At 36.3% G+C, this 23,475-nt stretch overlaps 1 protein-coding gene across 2 annotated transcripts in view; it reads left to right on the forward strand.

Moving 5' to 3' along the window:
* The first annotated feature begins 6,766 nt into the window (after positions 1–6,766).
* Positions 6,767–23,475, forward strand: part of osbpl5 (oxysterol binding protein-like 5) — a 37,565-nt gene continuing 20,856 nt past the window's right edge. The window contains exons 1-2 of one of the 2 annotated variants that reach the window (XM_061721451.1): positions 6,767–6,882; positions 15,014–15,075. The gene's annotated coding sequence lies outside the window, so the exon portion shown is untranslated. The remainder of the gene's footprint in view (positions 6,883–15,013; positions 15,076–23,475) is intronic. The other variant, XM_061721452.1, reaches the window with a different exon arrangement.

Consider the following 23,475-nt stretch of genomic DNA (forward strand, 5'->3'; position numbering starts at 1 on the left):
CGTCATGCTGTCTGTACATTTATTTCATCACATTATTACTCAGGCTATTATACAGTAGATTTCAGCATCACCAGCTGCTGCACTGCTGGTAATTTCATAATGTTGACAGATTCCAAATTGTTTCAGTCAAATGGAAAGAAATCCCAAGTAATGAAGCATAGAAACATCTCTCCATTACTTTTCTCCTCTGTGAGCTTCAGCACATCTGCATCATTTAACTTTGACGTTGCAGGTTGTTATAACTGTAACCTGAACAAATGAATAAATAATGCATTTTGTCTCTTGGGGTGGTTAGGGTTACTTTACTGCTAGAAAGTATCGGTTCAAATCCCGACGGAAACCTCTTTGTGTGGAGTTTGCATGATACGGCCATACGTTTTCTACAGATACTCTGACTTTCCCACAGTCCAAACACGTGCTTCTAAAATTGTCTGTAGGAGTGCATGTATGCATGCTGGATGTTCACCTCATCTATTTCGGTGTGGCCCGGTGATGGTCTGGTGACCTGTTGAGGGTGAACTCTGCCTCTTGCACACTGACAGCTGAGACAACTCCCCCCACAACGTTTGCACTGATGGCAAAGCTGTTCACACAGGGACTTTAAAAAATGGAGCGTACCTTAAGACGTCTACACTTAGGTCTGTGTACAATATGTCTTTCAATCTCTCCCCTACACATCTGCCTTGTTTCATGTCTCATGTCCACTAGTTAGATTTGAAAATAAATAGCATAGGAATTGTTCTTTTCTCTTTTCACTATGAATTTCAATAAAAAGCACAGAAAAATGACAGATATTAAAACTAGTATTTATCACACTGGCATTAATTAGTCAAAAAACTAATGGAGTGTATGAAAGATTTGAAATTAGCTTCACCTCAAAATGTACCTGTAAATTTCTAAGTGTACTACTGTCATATAATACAAAAACTACAATAAATGCAATTATACAGTGAAATGCAATACAATAAAATGCAATCAAATCTTATGTTCTGTTAGGATTATTGTTACATGGGCCTCAATTATTATATCCCTATACTTGCATTCAGACGGGGAACAAAACAGTGTGTAGATAACATTTAGTTTAAATTAATGCATCTGTGTTTTACATTCATTTTACAATATATGTGTACATGTGGGACATTCATAAATAACATACTTAAGGTTTGCTCTTCTAGTTTTAAGTGTATGTGTTTGCAATCAATTATTAAAAAAAGAAAAAAAACGGCTTCCACGTGAGCTATGATATGTATTATATGATTCATGCATAAATGATTAATGTCTGTGTAATATTGGTAAAGTTCCATTAAAGGAAGAAATATGTACAATGGTCCCTGGAATAAGTTGAAATTGACAAATTAAATAGAAATCAGATATTCCTTTTGAATTGTGGTTCAACAGATAAAAAAGGGACAATGAAACTAGCCTGCATTAATGACTTTACACTCAGGAAAAGATTCAAAAAGTAATCTGACCATAGTGACATTAATTTCAAGTGTTTCCTGTAATTAACATCACAAATGTCTTCAGTCTTACAGTCAGTCAGTTTTCTTAGTGAAAAGTCACTCTGCTGTTTGGTATCATGGTGTTCACCAAATTCAGCATGTACTAGAGAAGGAAAAAGGACAACATTTTCTGAGGAGATTAGAAAGAAAATAATAGACAAGCATGATAAAAGTAAGAGGTATTAGACCATCTTCAATCAGTCCCTGTGACTACATTCAGAAGTTTAGGGTCAACCTCGGGGATGTGGCTGCAAGAGGACAATTTGTGCTAAATGTAAGGGATAGATAATATGAATGTTAATCATAGAGCCCAAAACAACTTCCTATGAGAGTCACAGTAAACTCCAGGGTAGAGATATGGGAGTCAGAGCACACCTTTTGTCAGTGTCCAAGCCAATGTGGACTCAATGGAAAAGATCAAGTAGGAGTAGGACTCTGGATGAAATCCAATCATAAAAATCCAGACTGGAATTGATCAAAATGCCACAAAGCTTCTTGGAGAATGATATTTAGAAAGATGAGAGAAAAATTAGCTTTTAGCATGTAACAGCTGCTTGAAAGAGAAGAATACAGTAGCTATGACAGATGGAGGAGGCTTGCTTATGTTCTGGGGAGGCTTTGCGTTGTCTGGAGCACGGTTTCTTGGCTCTGTGGAGGGTACAAGTATCAACGCATTCTGCAGTAAAATTTGTTGCCCAGTGTCAGACAGCTTGGTCTCAGCCATAGATCATGGCTCCTCCAACAGGAATATGACCAAAAACACAAAACTAAAACACACAAGAAGGGCTAAGAACAAAACCTTGGACTCTTCTGAAGGGGCCTTATGTAAGCCATCTTAATACTGTTGATAATCTGTGGAAAAGGCTGAAACATGGTGTCTGGAGAAGAAACCCCTCAAGCCTGAGACAGCTGGAGCAGTCTGATCATGAGGAGTGTATACCTGTCTACAGGTACAGAGGTCTAAAAGAGAGTAACAGAAATTGCTTGACTGATTGCAGGGATTTCCTCAAAAGGTGCTGTGATAAAACAGACCCCTCACACCCAGGACACAGTCTGTTTGAACTCCTCCCCTCTGGACGGCGCTACAGAGCTCTGTAGGCCAAAACCTCCAGACACAGAGACAGTTTCTTCCCCCAAGCTGTTGCTCTGATGAATCTCATCATTCATAGAGTAATCAACCACTGTGCAATAATAATAACAATAATAATAATAACCACAATCATATGCTGTAACAATGCACCTTTCAATAACCATGTCTTGAAAGGTGCATTGTTACAGCATATCCCGTATGTCTACCTCATACTGCTGCACTTTTCACTTAAAAAAAAAGGTATATATTTTAATAAGAGCTGTCTCATGTCTATTTACAGTGAGCGAAATAACCAGAGTCAAATTCCCTGTCTTGTTTGACCTGACTTGGCCAATAAACCTGATTCTGATTAATATTTGATTTCCTTTTTCAAACAATTCATTTGCAGCATAATTCATAAGCAATGCATGCTTTTTTCAATACTCAGTTTTCAGTTAATTATTTATTCATACTATTTTCAGTTTCAAATTATTTCAGCGACCAACGTGGGTTATTTTTTCTTTCTTTCATGTCCACACCTGTTGATTCGATTGATTTGATTTGAAGATTTTATTTTGAACATGCATGTTAAAAAAAAGAGTACAAAAAAGTAAAAAAACAGAATACAAATTAAAAAAACAACAACATCAAAACACATATTTCAGTTACATGTTCGAAAAGGAGTGGGAGGAAGTATAAATGTATTTAATCCCACCCCCTTTCCACAACTAAACATAGATTATATTGTAATAACATTTTTACCGATAATGTAATACCTTATTACATTATTGGGAATTTATCACATTTTCAAGTGGGTCTTTTTTTTTTTTTTTTTTTTTCAAAAACTGATAATGTATACTTGACAAATAATGTAATATATTCATTTTCAGTCCAGAGTTCTACATTTTGTGTTTTAAGAATCTACGAATGTTATACACACTGGATTTGAAACACCAGAATGACTATTGGGTTAAATTCCAGACTTTGAGTACCACGTAATAAATTCCCAATAACGTAATAAGGTATTAAAAATCTAATAAGGTATTACGTATTACGTAATAAGGTATTAAAAATGTTATTACAATATCCGTCAGTTTATTTTATTACATTATTGGTGAAGTTATTACATTATTGGATTTTATTACATTTTCGATTGAGTTAAGTGCAAATTTGATTACATTTTCAGGCGTTATTACCAGTACTCGAGTTCAGGGGGGATGAGGGGGGTTGGCGTCCCCCCTGAAATAAAAACGGTCCAAATCATCCCCCCTGTAAAACTGCCACCCCCCCTTTCCATCCCTTATGTCATTTCATCAATGAATGTGGTATTACTGTTATTTCAACATTTAGAGTCATCACCAGAAGAATAACACCAGAAAAATAACTTATTTGACAATTTTCACCTGTTTCAAGTAAATTTTAACTTGAAATAAGTAGGAAATCTGCAAGTGGGATTTATCTTCTTATTACAAGCAAAACAATCTTGTTCCACTGGCAGATTTTTCTACTTATTTCAAGTGAAAATCTACTTGAAACAGGTGAAAATTGTTGTTTTTTCCAGTGATGAGTCTTGTTTTAAGTGAAATGAGATTTCTTTACTAAAATGAGACATTTTAACTAGAAATAAGACAAATATTCTTGTTAAGATTTTGAGTTTTTGCAGTGATCCATTTTACTTATCCTGTGAAGGACAGAGGTATATTGATAAGTTCAGAAAACAGTTTTTTATTTTTGTGTTTTGATGTATTTGATGTAAGCCCAGTGGATATTTAAAGCTTACAGAAGGCTGCATTTAACTGCTGCTATGTCATTCCTGCAGTATTTCTGCAGGTGTCTTGGTCAGTGCTATTATTTGTAATATATTGTATTATTTGTAATCAGCACAAATTATCTGTCCCCATATGATAAAATCCACCATCCCCCCTGATTTTTTTTTACAACTCGAGTACTGGTTATTCAGAGGTGTCAAGTAACAAAGTACAAATACTTCATTACCTTACTTAAGTAGAAATTTTGGTTATCTATACTTTACTGGAGTAATTATTTTTCAGACGACTTTTTACTTTTACTCCTTACATTTTCACGCAATTATCTGTACTTTTTACTCCTTGCATTTTAAAAACAGCCTCGTTACTCTATTTCATTTCGGCCTTTAAAAAAAAAATATCCAGTTAAATTGTGCCATCCGGATAGAGTGAATTTGGTTGTGGTTGTGGCACAGATGTTCTTGTCCAGTTTTGTTCTTACATTCGTTCCCTCAGATTCCTGCAACTCCACTTGGATGTACATTCCAATAAAGGTTAGGATAAATGATAACGTGCCTCTGAAGTTTGACTTTTTGCACCATTATAATACTTATAGGCAACTAGTCATCATATCTTCTGCTCTCTGAAACACATGTTAATGCTCAATAGTACACATACATGGTTGTTTAATATATTTGCATTATAGTAAGATGCATTCATTTTCAATGGCTTTTGTCCTTAATGGCTTTTTTCCCCCTTACATTACTTTTACTTTTATATATTAAGTCATGGGTGCAGATCCCGGGGGAGATGGGGGGGACATGTCCCCCCCCCCCAATATCTGAAAAACATGAATCCCCCCCAATAAAAATACCCTAAATTATTCAAAATTCGACAAATGTATTTTCAGACTTAAAGGTTGAATATGTAGAATATTTATTAAAAATGTATTTCTTAAAAAATAATACATCCACGGTGCGTTTTGAGGTGTACAAAATGAAAGTATTGCTACTCCATACATTTTTTTTTTTTAGTCTGAATTAATATTTTTCAATGACTTTTTGTCAACGTTCTGTTTACATTCGTACCTGCCCGTAGCCAACATGTGGCTCACTTCTCCGGTGTTTTCCTGCCTCCTCCCGGTCGTATGCGTCTGTTTTCAACGAAGCCTTTTCAATAATCAATTGGTGGATCAATGGATAATCATATACCTGTTAGGATGGGTGTATTTGTGTTATGTGTTATTTGTGTTATTATGATTTACGAATATAACACTTAAGTAAGCAGTGACACACACTGTTGGCTGTTTAGGACAAATAAACAAGAAAGGTAAGCACAATACATGATTCCCTGTGCAGTATTTTTTGCCGAGCCTTTACCAATTTATGGCATGGTATGAGTTGCATATTGACAAAAAATTCAAAATTAAAATCACGTTGGTGTCCCCCCCAATCCTGACATCGGATCTGCACCCCTGCTTTAAGAAGTTTTGAAACCAGTACTTTTATACTTTTACTTGAGTAAAAAACTTGAGTTGATACTTCAACTTCTACAGGAGTATTTTTAAACTCTAGTATCTATACCTTCTACCTGAGTAATGAATGTGAATACTTTTGACCAGTGGCGTCAATTCAGTGGAAGCTAAGGTATGGCAAGGTTACGAGTCACAGAACTTAACTACAGTATCAATCAACACGTCCAGCAAATACTCATCACAGAAGTCTATGGAGCTTATCTGTGTGGTCAAGAAAATTGGAACTTTTTCAAATGCAGTCTCGCTCACTGCAAAAACTCAAAATCTTACCAGGAATATTTGTCTTATTTCTAGTTAAAATGTCTCATTTTTAGTAAAAAAAAAAATCTCATTACATTTAAAACAAGAGTCATCACCAGAAATATAACTTGTTATTTGACCATTTTCACCTGTTTCAAGTAAATTTTCACTTAAAATAATTAGAAAAATCTGCCAGTGGGACAATATTTATCTTCTCATTACAAGCAAAAAAATCTTGTTCCACTGGCAGATTTTTCCACTTATTTTAAGTGAAAATCTACTTGAAACAGGTGAAAATTGTCAAATAAGTTATTTTTCTGGCGATGACTCTTGTTTTAAATGTAATGAAATTTGTTTTGACTAAAAATTAGACATTTTAACTAGAAATAAGACAAATATTCTTGTTAAGATTTTGAGTTTTTGCAGTGTAAAATAACTAGTGAAATCGATCATGTTGTTCTGATTTGCATTTGTAGTTATTCTATATGTATTAAGTAATAGAATAATAGATGTGGCGGCTGCCATACCTTGCCATACCCAATTGACGCCCCTGCTTTTGACACCTCTGTTATTACATTCTAGGCTGCTACAACCCTCCGCGGGTGCAGTACCGGGCTGCGGCCAGAGGGGTCGCCAGATCCGCTGCGGAGCTGCGGGAGGAGGACCTTCATCAGTCTCTCCATGTTGGAACCAGAGAACTTCACGTCAGTCCAGTCTCCCGGAGCCTGCTATGAGGCTGCACCGGCCCAGAAGCTCCCAGCCAGTCACCAGCGCCTCCCTAATCCACAAAGAGTAAGTTTATACTCACCGTTTTCACAACTATTACACGACAGCGTCCGAGGAGAGTGCGCTGTTTTCTAGTTCCTTAGGTGTTTCTAGATGCTAACTAGTGCTAGCTAACGGACCTCCCATGGCCATTAACGGGGACGAGGACCTGGCCGGGGTTTTAAAAGCATCCTAGCGGCGCAGGGCTCGGTTTGTGGCGGTTTGTGACTGGTCAATAAGAGCAGTTGAACGCAACAGTGTAGCGGTGCAGCAGCGTTTACAACACAGTGATGTTTCCATGAGCTGAGGATCCGCCAGTGCTCTGGACGCTGCAGCATCACTGATCACTGATCAGTGATCAATGGTTGTGATCAGGTGGTGGGACCTTTACATGCCTCATACTTATTGTGCAAATTGTAAGTATATTATAAATTTAATAGTAAATATATTCTAAATTACTGTAGGCTATGAGTGTATATATAGTATAGTAGTGTAAGTATATTATAAAGCATGAGTATATTATGATATGTAGTATATTTATACTACTATAAATAGAGTTATGAGTATATTATAAATTATAAAGTCGTAGTAAACTATTTTGCTCAAAAGTGGATACAGATCTGGTGATAGTAGCAAATATTGTTACTTAAGATGTTTATTATTTTTGTTTCAATTTATTATTTCAGGAATTATAGTGAATGTTTTTCACCCTTTTTGAGTTGTATTATTGTAATCTTTTGTATGTCTATGTGTGGACCCCAGCGAGAATAGTCTTCCCATGATGAAGACTAATGGGGATCCTTTTTAAATAAACAAATTAAATAAACAAATACACACAGAGCAGGGATAAATATTCTTAGTGTTAAACAGCTCCACTGTTGCCAGTCCCATACTGAAACATGTTGTCTTTGCTGCTCCGGGACTGTGATTGACAGCAGGCTCTTCCTCATCACTTGAGGAGACAAAGTGATGTTGAAGTTTTGTCCCTTCTTCTTTGCAAAAGAAAGCAAGAAACAAAAGCGAACCCAAAAACTCTTATGCTTATAATGAACCCTCATTTTCACAAATACAATATTGGAAATGGCATAAATGACTATGTATCTTACGCTACATTCATAATGTAATTCAATGAATTTGGGCACAGTACCTTCAAAAATCATACTCATAACCTCTGCTCTCTGCGCTGTACAGTCTCTAGCCAAAAACCACTTAATTTATCACTCCTTGCAATTTATAGTATGTTTTTTGTTTTGTTTTTGTCTTTGTTTTTTTGTCTTTGCTTCTTGTCTAGATACCAATGTTACTTGTCCAATATATCCATTTTTTTTCAATGTTTGAATCCAAATTATTAGTTTTGTTTTGTATAAAACCTCCTGAGTCGAGGTTCATAAAAGGGTAGGCATAATAAGCCTTGGCTTCAGCCTATATCTTTTCGGTGCCATTTAAAATATTGGACTATTTTTATGTTGTATCAAAATTGACTGAAATAAAAACTCAAAATCAAATCAAAATCAAAAAATGGGGTGTCAGCGATACTCAACAGAGTACTATCTATGCTATCTATATACAACTTAAAATGTAGATCATTTTATTGAATAAGTCACCGAAGAGCATCCTGCTTGTCTAAGGATATGACAGTGTTGCTCTGGACCTTTTTAACATGTCATCTTTCCTGTATCTTGACTACTTTAGTCATAACCATAAAAAATGTAGTCAAAGTATTACTGAATCGATATTGTGGATATTGCATATTCTATTGTTGCTCTATGTATCTTACACTAAATTCATAATCTAATTATTCAATGAATTGGTGCACAGTACCTTCAAAAATGGGGTGCAGTTAGGCTGTTCTTGTGGTATTACATCTTCATTAAGTAGTAAGTACGTTTGGGGATTATCAGTTCAGCTTTCCTTCATCTATCTCTGCATGTTTAAAGGGTAGATGAAAAATAGAGGAGCTCATCATATTTAATTGCCTTCTATTATACACTGTAGGGCTTTCACAGAGGTGAGAATACCACTGAGGCACCTCACTATTAATGATAAGAGTGAAACGAATTTATCACAAAATATAAAGAAATGAAAATTTCCAGAGAAGGCTGCAAGCACAAGAGGAAATAATTACCAGAGTTTTAGAAGTGAAATGTTAGGTGATACCTGATAAGTTGCTGCAGAGCATGAAGAGTTGATAAAATTGCCTGTCTTTTGTTCCCCTCTTTCTTCTCCAATCAAAGCTCTACACATTTCTATATTTGCATTGTTGCATAAGGCTTTTAGTGTTGTCTGAACTTTCATTAGAATTCACATTTCACAATGGGTTATACAGAACGGAGGGAAAAATGGAAATGGACTGACGGACATCATTCTAACTTGTATGGGATGAAAAAAAAATCATCCAATGTTAGACGACTGCAAAAGGTCAGACTGCAGCAGTGTCAGCTGCAGAGATTAGAGATGCATTAATTGTTTCTTTGGTACTGATTGGCTGAAAATTGTATGAATCTGACCTGTGGCCGGTCAGTCAGTGCATGTCCAGTAGAAATGTTAAGATAGAAAACATTAGAAGGCCATAAATAATGTAAGACCATTGGAAACGAGCCATTAAATCATTTACAATAGACACCACACGACTACCATTTTGCATACTGTATTTTAATTCCTCTGTGATGTCCTTAAGCATCTGTCTAATGCCCTTCATTCAGGTTGTTGTAAGCCAATTACACCTATTGTGTTTTAATAGTCATTTTATTTATGCTTTTATTAATTTATTTGATCCTTATTTTCTATGACTAATCTGAAAACACCATAATAACATGGTAATGCTATATGAAAGTCTGCCTTGTCCTAATAAGGTTGGGATATATAATGGTATTTGGCCTTAAGCTTATCAAGTAGAACTGTGGCTTTGCTCTGTCGTGAATGACAAATAGGGTGAAAGTGGTAGTGAATGAAGGAAAAACAAAGGGGTGGAGAGCATGTGAAGAGCTATTTGAGTCACTTTCAGTGGGTGGTTAGTACTTCTTTTTTGTTAAATCAGTTTGCAGCAGGAAACACAGCAACAGACATCTCAGCTTCCATGCTGTGGTGTCAGCAAATACTCAACAGAGTACTATCTATGCTATCTATATACAACTTAAAATGTAGATCATTTTATTGAATCAAGTCACCGAAGGGCATCCTGCTTGTCCAAGGATTTAACAGTATTGCTGTTGCACTGGACCTGTTTAACATGTCATCTTTCCTGTATCTTGACTACTTTAGTCATAACCATAAAAAATGTAGTCAAAGTATTACTGAAGTCCTATCGTGGATATTGCATATTTTATTGTTGCTATTTACTAATAATATAATGATATCATCCCTTTTGGCTGTTCTCAACTCCATGAAAACATATAAATATATATTTTTGCATTTTTGTTTAATATTAGATTAAGCTTTATTGTGATTTCACATGTAACAAGTACAATCAATGAAATGCAAATGATACAGCTGATTGTAACAGTTCTTCACAATGATGATGCCCTACTCTTGGGTCTGTAAACTGGCTCAGTGTCTTTTTAGGTCCCCTGGGGTATGAAAGCTTTTGCCAAAATCTTGTGGGGGAATCTAGGCTAATGCTTCTCCATACTGAATCTGTCTTTCTGCCCCCAGAGAGCTAATGCTCTTATATTGGGCCAAGATTCCCTTTCCTGCAGTTTTTTTATGAGTCATTTTACAGCTGTTAGAAAGGGCCCATATGACTAAATCTAAATCCTTTTATAGCAGAGTATCATCATTTTTACCAGAGAAAATCCATCTAAGTAATGCATAGCAACATGTTCTAAATAATATTCAAGCATTATATTGAAACAGAAAATGACAAATATGATCTTATGCATGTGTAGCAAAATGCTCAAAGCTTTTGTCTTTATGCACATTTCATAAAGCATGGTTTCTATAAAAATCTCATTATAAAAGCTGCATTAAGATCATTGCAGTGTGTGATATCCTATATCCAATTTTCTTGCCTTCTTCTTACTTTGTCTTTATATTACCACTCCTAATGTTAGAAATCTGTTCTCGTGTTTGTTTGAAGAAAGTGAGACAGACTGACTTATGATGCACATTATGAGGTGGATATTTGTCACAGTTCAACTGCAACAAACGTTCAGATCAATGACACACTAGATTTACCTGCCAGACCATTTCCTGTGTACTTGCGGACACAAGTTTAGAGGCCAAATGTAGAAATAGCAGTGCACAGAGCTAACAAATTCTGATTTATTTCACTAGTATCGGCAATGAAAAGAGTAAAATGTTTAACACATAGTGTTCCTTTCTTTTATGTGTATTCCTAAATAATTACACTGCAACAATATTATTTTGTTCGGGGGGTAATGAAGTATTATTAAATTCAATCCAATATACAATCTGCTGGAAGCCAGTACAGGAGCAGCAATTCGTTTTTAATTATCTAACACATCCTTTTTTATTTTCTAGAAACTCCTCAAAGTTTGAAATAACTTTAAAAAGTTTATTCTGTTCTCAATTCATGTCTTAATTTTTAGAAGAGTAAACAAAGAAGAGAAATAGGCTTAGAACCTGTAATCAGTTGCATACAAATAATATACTGCAATGTGTTTTCTGTTGAAGTTGCTATAGATACCTTTTATCTACGAAACAGCACTTTTATCTGGTGCAATTTATTTTAGATTTCCAGCAATAGATTGAGAGGGCTATGTAATCTGGTGCAGTTTGGGTTTGAAATGTCAAAGTTAGTTGTGGTCAGTAGTGTTGAAGTTAATTTCAAATAAATCATTCAATTATTACCTTGTAAGTTGAATATTGAAGAAGTTTAGAATAAGCAGAATAAGGAAATCAAAACTTTAAAGGCAGTAACATTGCAAGTATTGCATCCATAATTTTGTCCAGTGACTCCACAACAATGATTGGCCTTTTTGTACAATCAATGTCGAATGCGTATAATCTGTAGTTACAGGGGATAAGCTGTAGCACCGTTTTGTGATTTGTACACACTTTTTCACAGTGTTTTGTTATGAAAGAAGATGTTGCCAAGAGGCATCATTATGTCATCAGCCTGCCAAATCCCTCTTTGTAGGATTATTATGATATCCATTGCAGAGTTAGATTACCTCCCATTTATGGTGTCTGGCTCCTGACATTTTTAAATAATGACATGTTCATAGGCTACAGAAAATTAGTCAATGTCTGTTCATCTAATATAGCAGTTTTGTTGCTAAGAAAATTAACTCTCCAGCAATCATATTTGCAAGTGGGGACTCTTTGTTTACGTAACTGAATAGTCAGGTGGTGGGAAGAAGTCACACTGTTATGTTACACTAAATGGAAACTTGTGACTCCCAGCTGTAGTCCTCCATGCCAAGCGGCTTCAAGAAAGCAAGCGTTGCCCTAACCTTTGAAAAAGATCTTGGGTCTTTTTCAAAGCTGAGAAGTTCCCATGACATGGGTTCATCGTCTGACCTAGCCTTAAAGAGATAGACTATGCAGATTCAGTCTTGAGGACCTTTCCTCCTTGCCATCAGCATATACAGATGAAAGTGAAGCAATGCATGTTGTTGGTTGCATTGTTTCCCAAAGGTTTTGGAGATTATGTCATGCCATCATATCTTCACTATTGCTCCCTAGTTGTGACTCCTTTCTTATTGTCCTCCTAACTGCATCACTTTTTTTTTTTTGCAGTCTAACATTCAAGCTAAATTCGGTGATTGATCAGTGACCTCTTTCATACTTATCAATCATTTTCTACAGTAACATAGCAGCATCAGTACATACATCTGTCTGTAGTTTATCTTCTGCTTCACTAACCAATGTGTGAAACGGGGATGTGAAAACTGTTTGTGTCCATTAAAAAAATACATATTTGATCCTACATCATACACTAAACTAGACAATCAAATATTACTTCAAGCATATTTGCAATCTAGATGAATAGCTATCTGTTATGTATTCTTCTTAAGAGAGATGAACTGTCTAGCTCAAAAAAGGTCACTAACTAGATTTACCTTTTCTAACTGAGATTCATTAAGCCATTGGTTCATGTCCAAGACACAGTGGAACACCTGTGCTCTTAACTTCAAAGTTTAGGAACACCACTTGAATGGACTTTAGTTAATATTCTCATATTTTTTATCTTAACTGTGTTATTGGCAAGTAAATTACTTGGTATAAGATAGACATTGATAAAACCAGACAATTTACACAAAAAATGTATGTCAAAGGGAAAATTGGAGTGGAAGAAATTGGAAATTGTTCAAGAGAACTTTTCAATCTCTGCTACACTGATTGGTTGATCCAGGCCTCTAAAGCTGGCAGATGTGCTGCACTTCATCAGGCTTAATTCATGCTTACTTCAAGTTTATTACATTGTCAGGATTTTGTTACTGAAAACTTAGAGATAAATACAATTTCTAGTTAAAGGCCTCCATATTAATTATTTCTCTACAGCTTTTGCCTCATTTTTTTTTTCTCTTAAGTTATTGGTCATTTATTCCCTGTCAAGACACCTACATCCAACTTAATGTTATTGTTATCAACCACACAATGAGCAGGATCTGGCCTTGGACCTCCTCCTTGGTTTCAGGCATGGCACTTTTCCTTGCAAACTGGCAAAAGGAAAAGACTCCTGTGCAAATGTTACTTCTTTGTGTGCTTGGAGAGAAGTTAAAACTAAATCATTACTAAAACATATGGTCAGTCCAAGCAAATGTGGGACAGCTTCCAGAGTGCAGCGCTGGTGTTATTTTAGCATCCTTCCGTCCAAACCCTGCCCCATTCTGGGTCAGTGTCTTAGCCTACTTCTACCTTCCACCCTTCCTTATTCTTCTCATCTTTCCTTTCTTTTTTTATTTACTTAGTGTTTGGCTCCACCTCGTCCGCAGCCCTGCCCTTTATGTATTTGTCCCTCAAGCCCCGTCTGCTTTCTGATTCCCTTTCAGTTCACTTCTTATTGAGGTTAGATGTGCTCAAGTGTAATTGCTTCCTCCTTTGCTTAACGGTAGGATGTGAGGCACAGATTCTGCTTCAGCTGCCCAACCCATTTTACACATGTTTTTATAACTCGGGTCCTTATCTGGAGAAAGTGATGCCAAGTATGTAAGAATTTGTGATTTCTTCAGTTTGTTTACTCCTGCTTCACATTATTATAGGCCTAATTTTAAAAGAGTCCAAAAGAGATGAGATGATTAATTTGACTCTTATGTGCAGTTCACAACTTGAGCAGCTTCTTTTTTTTCATATTAAAACTAAAAACGTATTTTATTGATTGTTTTCTTTTCAAGTCTTCTCTAACTGTCCTCACTAGTAAAATCACTGGCTTAGATGAAAGACAAACCATGCATGACTGTGGTCCAGAGGTATATTTTAAATTGTCTTGAAGTTTTGATGTTGCAGACTCATATTTTTTTAGTTTAGTGATTTACTGTTTTTAATTTGTTGATATGTTAAGAATTTTACCCATGTATTTGAAAGTGTTAGTGAATGGGGCCATGTGAGTCGCTGTTTGTTTTGATTTGTGGCTTATCACACATCCCAGCTGTTTGGAAATATATTCTTTCCATGAAAAGGGATTATAACACATTTCAAAGGAACATGAAGATAAAATCAGAAAGAGTGGTGAGAATGATATTTTCTGGCTAGAGAAAATACAATATTTGTGAAACACAACCTCTCTGGAGTGAATTATGTGTAGTTTAAAAAAATAAAAATCAATGCACTACTGTCTGTCAGAGTTTTGCTGCCAGTCATACAGGATTCACATCCTACCAGTGTTTGTTTTGTGTAACAGTAGTAGTGCTTTGTAAATGTGACAAAGAGTTGATTAATTGTGTTGTAATAAACCCACACTGAACAAGTGTTGACTATGCTCTTATTAAACCTTTTTAATGATCTTCTTCTTCTGAGGGGGGAAAGGTTATTATTCATGATGAGAAGGCTCATATACTTATTAAATGTGAACAAGTGGACATCTGAATATTGGTGGTTCCCAAGGGAGTTGGTTTATGTGGGGTGGGGCTTTAGCATAGTGGTGGTGTGACCAGGAGGAGCATAGGAAGGAGAAACACCGGCTCTGAGGCCGTTTTGTCTGTTTGCTCTGTGTGGGTTGAAGTGAAACGTCATTCCAACTTTTCTGTCTCTGCAGGTGAGACGGGCTGCTCCAACAAAGGTTTTTGGATGCTGTGCCTCCTGCGGTTTAGGTGAAAGGTAAGCTGAGCCCTCTCACCTGGCAGTCCCCTTTCTAATTTATCAGTACAGTACTCCTTTAAATTAGCTAGCCATCTGCTTTAGTCTCATTTAATTAAAGGGTTCACACGTTCTGTTCATGTGTTATTGTCCAACATTTTGAGTATTTCAATTCTGACAGTACGTATTCTTGTTTAATTTTTGAACAGTTTTTCTCCATGGTTTGAATCTACTTTTAAAAGTTGACACAAATCCAAGCACGCTTTTACTCATTGTTGCCAGGAGGGATGTGTGACTTTCTGAGCAGAACAGAGAATTAGGGCATGTCTCTTATGGTGAACAGAACACTTTCTGTTTAAGTAAGTTTCTATCACTTTTTTTATTTAAAATAAAATGTATCCTTCTCCTGCAAGATGATCACAACATCAGTGCAGTAAAGTTGACGTATGTTCAGTTTTTGTGACTACAGTATTTTCATGTGAGAGATTATGTGTGGCAAAGAGTTGCAGAGAAGGTGCACAGTTGAGCTTTGGAGGAAGCAACACATTCTGACAGAACTGAAATCAGCAGCTTAAAGGGTGTGTCGTATTCTTCTGGTTAGCAGGGAGTGAAGGTCTGAGGTTGCGTAAGGACATTTTTGCTACTGAATGACGCTTCATAGAGATACACAAAGCCCTAAAATAGACAGTTTGCCTGAGTACATGTTGATCTGACTTGCAGTCATGGAGAAGATTTAATGACTAGTTACACATTTCACCCTTTTATAATACACTGTATTTGCTTTTTCCTGAAGGAAAGACCAGTTTCTCTGTGGCGGTTAGGTGTGTAAACTTTACGAGATGACAACCATGCAGTCTTTGTTTATCTACATTTATCCTATTATAGTTCCTTTTTTTGTCGTGTGTGTGTGTGTGTGTGTGTGTGTGTGTGTGTGTGTGTGTGTGTGTGTGTGTGTGTGTGTGTGTGTGTGTGTGTGTGTGTGTTTGTTTTTAAGAGTAAAGCTAAATGCTTTGAGTGGGTGAACGACTGTACTTCATCAAAAAGTCAACAATGCACATCCACTTTGTGTTTTGTGCTGCAGTGTTTGACCGGCTGGTCTGTTATTATGCACTCACACAGAGTTTAAGAATCGGTAAAATGAGCAATGTTACACTGAGATACTTCTTAGATCCCTATGCGACCTTTTGAGTGACTGATGACAAATCTTGAGGCTTCCAGTACAAAAAATCCCAATATTGTACGTGTCTGACTGTTTTCAAAACTGGATACTATTTGTGTATTCTTATTTTTTCCAAAATATAGTATAGATTATGCAGCATGCTACACTACAGCATAACCCCCCAGTTTTAGGTACTGGTATATTGTAGCTTGGTCCCATATACAATGGCATATTATTAAAAACAACTGCTGTATACTACAATGAATAAGTATAGTAAGTCATATGCGGTTCTGAAAACGGCCCCTTTGAGTGGGTGGATAGTTAAAGTAGCTGTGCACTCCAGATTTGATGATTTGATTGGACAAAGTGCTTTGCACAGTGGGCCATCCTTTTTGCTTAAGTGAAATACTGAAATGTGTCTCAAAAGGAATTTGTCTTTCATGGTGTACATGTATATTTTTATTATGTTAATTTCAATCTGTATGCAGATTTTGTGGTTCGAATAGCAGAAAAAGTTTTTGCAAATTTCAACAAATTTATATCATTCCTAAAAGTTCCAAACAAAATGTCAGATTATAATGAAATTAGAAAAAGTATGTGGATGTTGCATCCTGAGAAGTCTGTAATCAGCCGCAGCTCTGTGCCCCCACAGTTTTTTTTGCAGTGCCATTAATTAAAACCATTTATTCTACACCTTGTCATTCTTTATCCTTTGATTTATTTCAGTCAAGGCAGACACGCTTGGTGTCTCTGCTGATGGGCATCTTCCCAGACTCTTAACACCTCTTCTCTCTAAAGCTGACAGACTGAACATGTCTCACCAAATACTCTCCCCTGAGGAAGAGACTTGGCCCACAAAGATGCAGACTCATTTTCTGCTCCTATTTTCTTCTCTTCATCCTAATATTACCTGCTCTTTTACTGTGAATTTTTGGATTTATAAAAATGCCTTGTCATAATATAACGGGTCATTGAATTGCAGCAACAAAATTAAGTTGAGCAACACTAATCTAGTTTGCCTTGTCAATTATAAAATTAGAAGTGAAACAGGGAAATAAAATTTGTCATGCTTTGGCATTTCTGTGGTGAGCATAATAATTTAGGAGGAACATTCCAGAGGAAAAACTGAGTTGTTCCATTAAATTTGTTTGGTCCCTTTTATGCAACCATTTTAATATTTGTCATAGAGGCCATCCTTTTTAATTTCTATTATAATTATGCTATGCTCTTAAAAGGGCACACAGTTGAAAATGGAGCTGGCCTTGTAAATGCCTCCCAACTCATCATGTTAAATGCAGCTGATCCCCTTTTCATCCCCGATGCCCTTGTGTAAGCATGCCTTGTTAGAAAAGAGATTAGTCAAGACCCCGAGTCAAGCCCTTAAGAATGAGGACATTCAGATCAAATCAGATGGGGGGGTTTGTATTTTGTGTTTATATATGTATAAGTAACAATAACTTGAAGTCTTTTCTTCTTACTCTTTGGATTTTAACCTCACATTGCTGTGGGACAACAACGTGATGGTGTGACATACTTTGTCTCTGTTTGTGTTTCACACCGTCTGATTGAATCTGTGAAAGTAAAAGTGAACAGATCATTAGCACAACCCATAATGCTCATATTGATTATCTTCAGACATTAGTGCTCCTGTTGTTGATTGTCACAGTTGCCACAGTTTTTGTTAAAGCAGGCCTCTGTAAATTGAATAATCAGAACAGTGAGCAGCTTTTCTAGTGGTTTTTAAGTAAAATGGGCATTGAGTTTTCAGTTTTCTAAGAAATGATGCTGGAATTGCTGAAAAGAAAAAATATTGGTTGGGAATATATATTTCCGAGGCAGCTTTTAGGCTTATGAACGTCCTTTTAAACTATTTGTCTGATATTTTGGGATAATTAGATTTGTAGATCAGATTTGCCTGTGCTGTACTTGAAGTAACAATGAATATCAGTGTTTCACACAGAATCTGATTATACATGTGGCACTTTAGAAGCAATGTGGAGGGTGTTTATTAGTGCTGCTGACATACTGTTTTTCCATATTGATATTTTAATATTTTCCTGCATTGTTATGTACACAAAAGGAGTAGTAGAATTTCAATTATTTCCTCTCTCTTATTCAAAAACACGTTTTTGGCAGCTGTAATGTTGCTCCTTTTTCTTTTTGCTTCGCATTCTGCCATGGTTGAGTAGTTAGCTGACACATTTACCCGTAGCACACCCATTGTTTAATATGTTGTGTGTCCTGCTCTATGGTGTAAGCATTCGCAGCATGAATGACTAACTCATACGGAAAATACATTGTTTCAAATGTTGTTATCATTTTCTTTAAAAGGCTTTAAAATCAAAAGTGTAAAAGTTGCTAAACTTAAGTGGTAATGGCATAAGATTAATTGAATGAGGCTGAGATGAAGGATTGCCTTCAAGTCCACTGTGTAAATGTAACCATTTTCTGATATTAAAAGATAAAATAAAATCTGTGATAATATTTTGGTGTGGCTAAAACGGTGGGTCAGTTTTCAGATACAATTCCATTAATCTTTGTATCCCTACTTTTCATCTGGAGCATGACTCTAATCTTCTTTCTCATGCCCTTATAAGCTTTGCTCATCTTATTTACAGGCTGTGATGTTCTTGCGCTTTGCTTTTCTCCCTACAGAATACTGTACTAGTCAGAAACTCTGTGTACCAAGGGAGGTTGCATTTGCTTTCCGTTTAACCTGAAGCACAAGAAACATCAGTTTGCAGTGTGTTGCTCAACTTCCAACAACTTTCACAGGTTTAATAACGGCTGAAATGATTCACCTAAAGGAACAGCAATCATATGTATAAGCGCACATAAGATGAAAAAAGCAATTCTTTTTAAATAGTTGTACTGAGGATTTACTGTTTTTAAAAGAGCAAAAGACAAATGTGATGTCTGGCTGGAGGAGATTTTCCTGAGTTTCTTAAAATACGCTGGCACCCCCACAAGACCGAAAATAGAACAACCAAACCACACGACGTCTCATAGTCCCAAATATAGGCTGTTTTAAACAGACACTGGACCTTTTTTTGTATCCTTTCAGACTCAGCAGTCACAGTTTTTGTTGGTTTCTCTTTGAACTAAAACCTTTTGTCTACACAAGTTACTTGTAGTTTATAAATTGAATTTTCATTAACACAGAATTTGTGATGCTGCAACCTGCGTCATTTAGTAGTTATTATTTCTAATCATTATGTCTGTTCCCGATATTCATTTACTTGGACTTATGAAGCACCAGTGCCATGATGTTTTTGTTTATTTGTTTTAATAAACAGGGTTAATTTGTCAGTACAGTTTGTTTTATTAATTATTTTAACTTTATCTGCATACCGAAACATAAAATGAATGTTGTTTTCTTAACTTCATGAAAGGAAAAACTGCTTTAACATATTACTCACCACATTCTCAATTTAACTTTCATTTAATTTTTTTGTAAGCGCTGTTTCCACGTCAGTATGGTGTCCTGTTAATATTTGATGGCCAAAATGCACTTGGTAACATCCCACTGGGGTATATCTGGGTCATGTTAGTTCTTTAGTTACCACTGAAGACGGGGCTTACATGATGGGGGAGGTGGAAGGGAGCAAAGATGGATAGATTGAAGGATGAGAGGGTGGCATCCCATCAGGAAAAGCTGGTTTGATGCTAGCAGCTGTTATTGCAAGACTCTTCATATTGCCACATTCATGCTGAGTACGTGTAGATGCAGTGGAGATTTTCAGCCTGGGCCACATTTGTGTTTGGCTGTAACTGTGCATTTTAGGCTGGCTGCTTTGTGTGCCTGATTTCAATACTTGTCAATATGTCCTTTTTAAATTCTGATTGTTGGAATTACTTTTTTTTTGTTTTACCTTTTTTGGGAGGTGAACAGATGTATTAACTGGATGAATTCAAAGCCAGAATGACAAGAAATGAAATCAGTTTTCCCATACATGTAGAAATTATACAGACTTTTGTATACTTGCTATTAATTGGTGAACTTGTTATAGGGCTGGGCGATATGGACCAAAAGTCATATCTTGATATTTTCTAGCTAAATGGCGATACTCGATATATATCTCGATATTTTTTCTGTGCCTTAATTGGGGTTTCCCCCAAAGCATTATAGCATAGCATCTCTGTTAGCTTCATTTTTTTCTGAGGCAAACCCTTAAAAAAACAGTCAGTTTTAATACAAAGCCTCGTGCCAAATGTCACACAGGTACCTTTGTTAACAGAGGTCTGCACAATATCAAAATGTATAAAACAAATGAAATAAAAATAAACTGCCTGCATATATAGAATAAAAATGCTTCTTGAATAAAATAAAACAAATATCCCTTTCCTGCATAACAATTAAATTAAAATACACTGTGCAATTAATACAATGTAGACAGTAACAGGCAGACTTTTCCACTGAGGTTGACAGTTGTGCAAATAACAAAACATTTGTGCAAATCTTTAAATAAAACATTCAAGTCAATTTGTCACAAAATAAGCTATATCAAAATCAAAAAAAAAAAAAATGTAAAAAAAAAAAAAAACAACCTTTTTTTTTTTTTAAATCGATATAAACGATATTGTCTTGTACCATATCGTGTTTGAAAATATATCGATATATATTAAAATCTCGATATATCGCCCAGCCCTAACTTGTTATTAATCGGTGATTGATTTATCTTAACCACATCCTTGCAGGGTGTAGAATTCCCTTTGTATTTTTCGTAGTCATGAAATTGTTTTACCTGAAGGAACCTGAATCTTTGCAGCATCATTGCACAATTCAGAGCAGCTTGGAGTTGGGTTGCTCTTTGCCTCTGTTTTACCGCCTTTTACCATGTGACTTTAATAAAGACTGATTTATACCAGTCTGATCAGTCAAGCATATTGACAACAATCAGGTTAGAACATGTCAACCTCTCCCCAACTGTCCCAGGTGGTGTAACAATTACTAAAAACAAAACAGGCTTCTTGTGACAGCAAGTCCTTTCACCTTGACAAGCATGCTGTGAGTAGGACACGTCTGTTGCTGTTGTTGTTGCCACTGATTCTGTTGTTTTTATGGTCTGTTTTTACCTATCTTTGTTTTAGTAGGCTGAAGTTTCTGCATGTCATAGGTGTGTTTGTTATTGATTGACCTGATAGTATCACTGTGCTGTTATTCTTTTAACAAGTCCTCCTATCACAGGGTAAATATTAGCCAAGCACCTGCATTTTTTTTTCTTTTTTTGTGCATGGCAAACTATGTATACAGTGAGTGCTAAGAGTTGAATTTTAACTTTTGGATAACGTTAATGGAAAGTCATGTAAACTGCACAGAAGTATGTAAAGCTGTATTAGTGGAGTTGTTCATTACACGCTGTCATCTCAACTATGTATACAATTTTAAATGTTTACAACCAAAATAAAAAATGTCTATGCTCTCCATGCAGGAGCTGTACAAAAATGTTTAGCTTTTCATTCCTCCTTTCAAAATGTTTGCTGTAACACCACACATTCAGACATTCAGACTAACCTGCCAAATCATGTTCAGACCTTCCATTAAAATGCTTCCAAGGAAATCTGATCACTGGTGGTGAACAGTATTGCAAGGTGTGAGATGGATTCAGATTCAGATCCAATCACTCAGGACACATTTGATGGTAATTTTGGAGACTTGTGCCCATATTTTTTGTAATTGCAACATGAAAGCACACTGGGATGGATTCAGGGACCGCCTAATACACTGACATCACCAGCTTAGGTGATGACTCATTAAATTTTTTTGTACAAATGACTACAATAAAGCTCTCTGTCTTTTGATTTCTTCTATATATACACGTGGTGGACTTTTCCTTGCATTGTGTACATCCAGCTATGTTTTGCATACAGTATATCCTTTACCATAGGAGTTTGGGGGAAGAAAAAGTGGCAGCTCTTTTTTGTAAAGTTTATTTTTGCCTTTTTTTTTTCTTTCTTTTTTCTTTCTCTATTTTATCACGCTGCCTTTGGCCATTAGAAAATCCTTCATTTGGTGTTTGCAAGGGGAAATAGCATGTGCACCTGTTGTCTTTTAGAGTGGGAAGTTCAGACTGGATAACTCAAGATGCATTTTGATACACACTTAAATGCGAGGTGTAATCATCATATGCTCTTAGCACTAGCTGCTTGTGATTGGATTTCTCATTACGTATGTTTATGGCACGCCTCAACCTTTGATACGATGCTATACTTAGCTCTTACACATAAATGTTTATTTCCTCACCTCTGATGTAGTAAGAGTCTAACTAAAGTGTTTGGTTTGCTTGTGGTTATCTTGACTACTTCACAACTAGTGGTGGGGTTGGCTAATGGGAGAGGAGCGTTTTATCTCTCCTTTGGCACTCCATCATATGCTTGTGTAAGCCTCCCTGTCAGTCTGCCTCAGCGAGACAAGCAGACATATTCACAGTCGTGTACGCGTATCCACATGCTCATTTTTGTGCAGTTTCACCGTTTAACAAAAACCCTACGGACATACCCACATAGTCTTAGCCACATAAAATACACAGACATTAAGGCAGCAAGTGTACCACACCCGTGCTCAGTCTACGCTTTGTAGTGTAGTTATATTCTCAGGGCTGCAGCTGTATGAATGAGGTGGCAATGTTTCAGTCTGTATGTTTCCCCAAATGCTGACTTTCCTCAGAAATGGTTTTGTAATTGTTATTAATTGTGTGTCTGCATCCGTCTGTGTACAACACGGCATCTCATTTTGTTTACTGTTGTGTAATGCTACCGCTTCAAGCTCTTTTCCATGCAATTTGCAGTTTCCGCCCTACACAGGGTTCAGCACTGTACTACACATGCTTGTATGCACTGCAGCAATAGGGAGCTATTTTTAGACCTGCCTTTAAAGGACAAACAAGGGACCATTTAAATTCACATTTCTCCCCCTTTTTCTCTCTCTTTCAATCTTTTTTTACCTATATCATTCATTTGACAGTCCTTAAATTACTTCAATGCACAAGGAACAAAGATGAAATGAAAGTTTGAGATTAGAGATCAGAAGAGAGTCAGGATGTTGAGAGAATGAGTCACTGAGGCAGTAGACAACAGAGGGAAGCAGGGAGTGGTGTGATGGAGACGTGAGTGGGGTTTTGTATTTTTAATATGCACATGAATGTGCTTGTAGAATGAGGGCACACATATCTCACAGATTTCCATGCAGTTTCCAATATTGTCTTTTGTCCATTGTTTAACATTGCACTTCAGTGCCACTACTTGTAGCAGCATTTTCCATT

This window comes from Cololabis saira, chromosome 5, assembly GCF_033807715.1.
Source record: "Cololabis saira isolate AMF1-May2022 chromosome 5, fColSai1.1, whole genome shotgun sequence".
Lineage (NCBI taxonomy): Eukaryota > Metazoa > Chordata > Actinopteri > Beloniformes > Belonidae > Cololabis > Cololabis saira.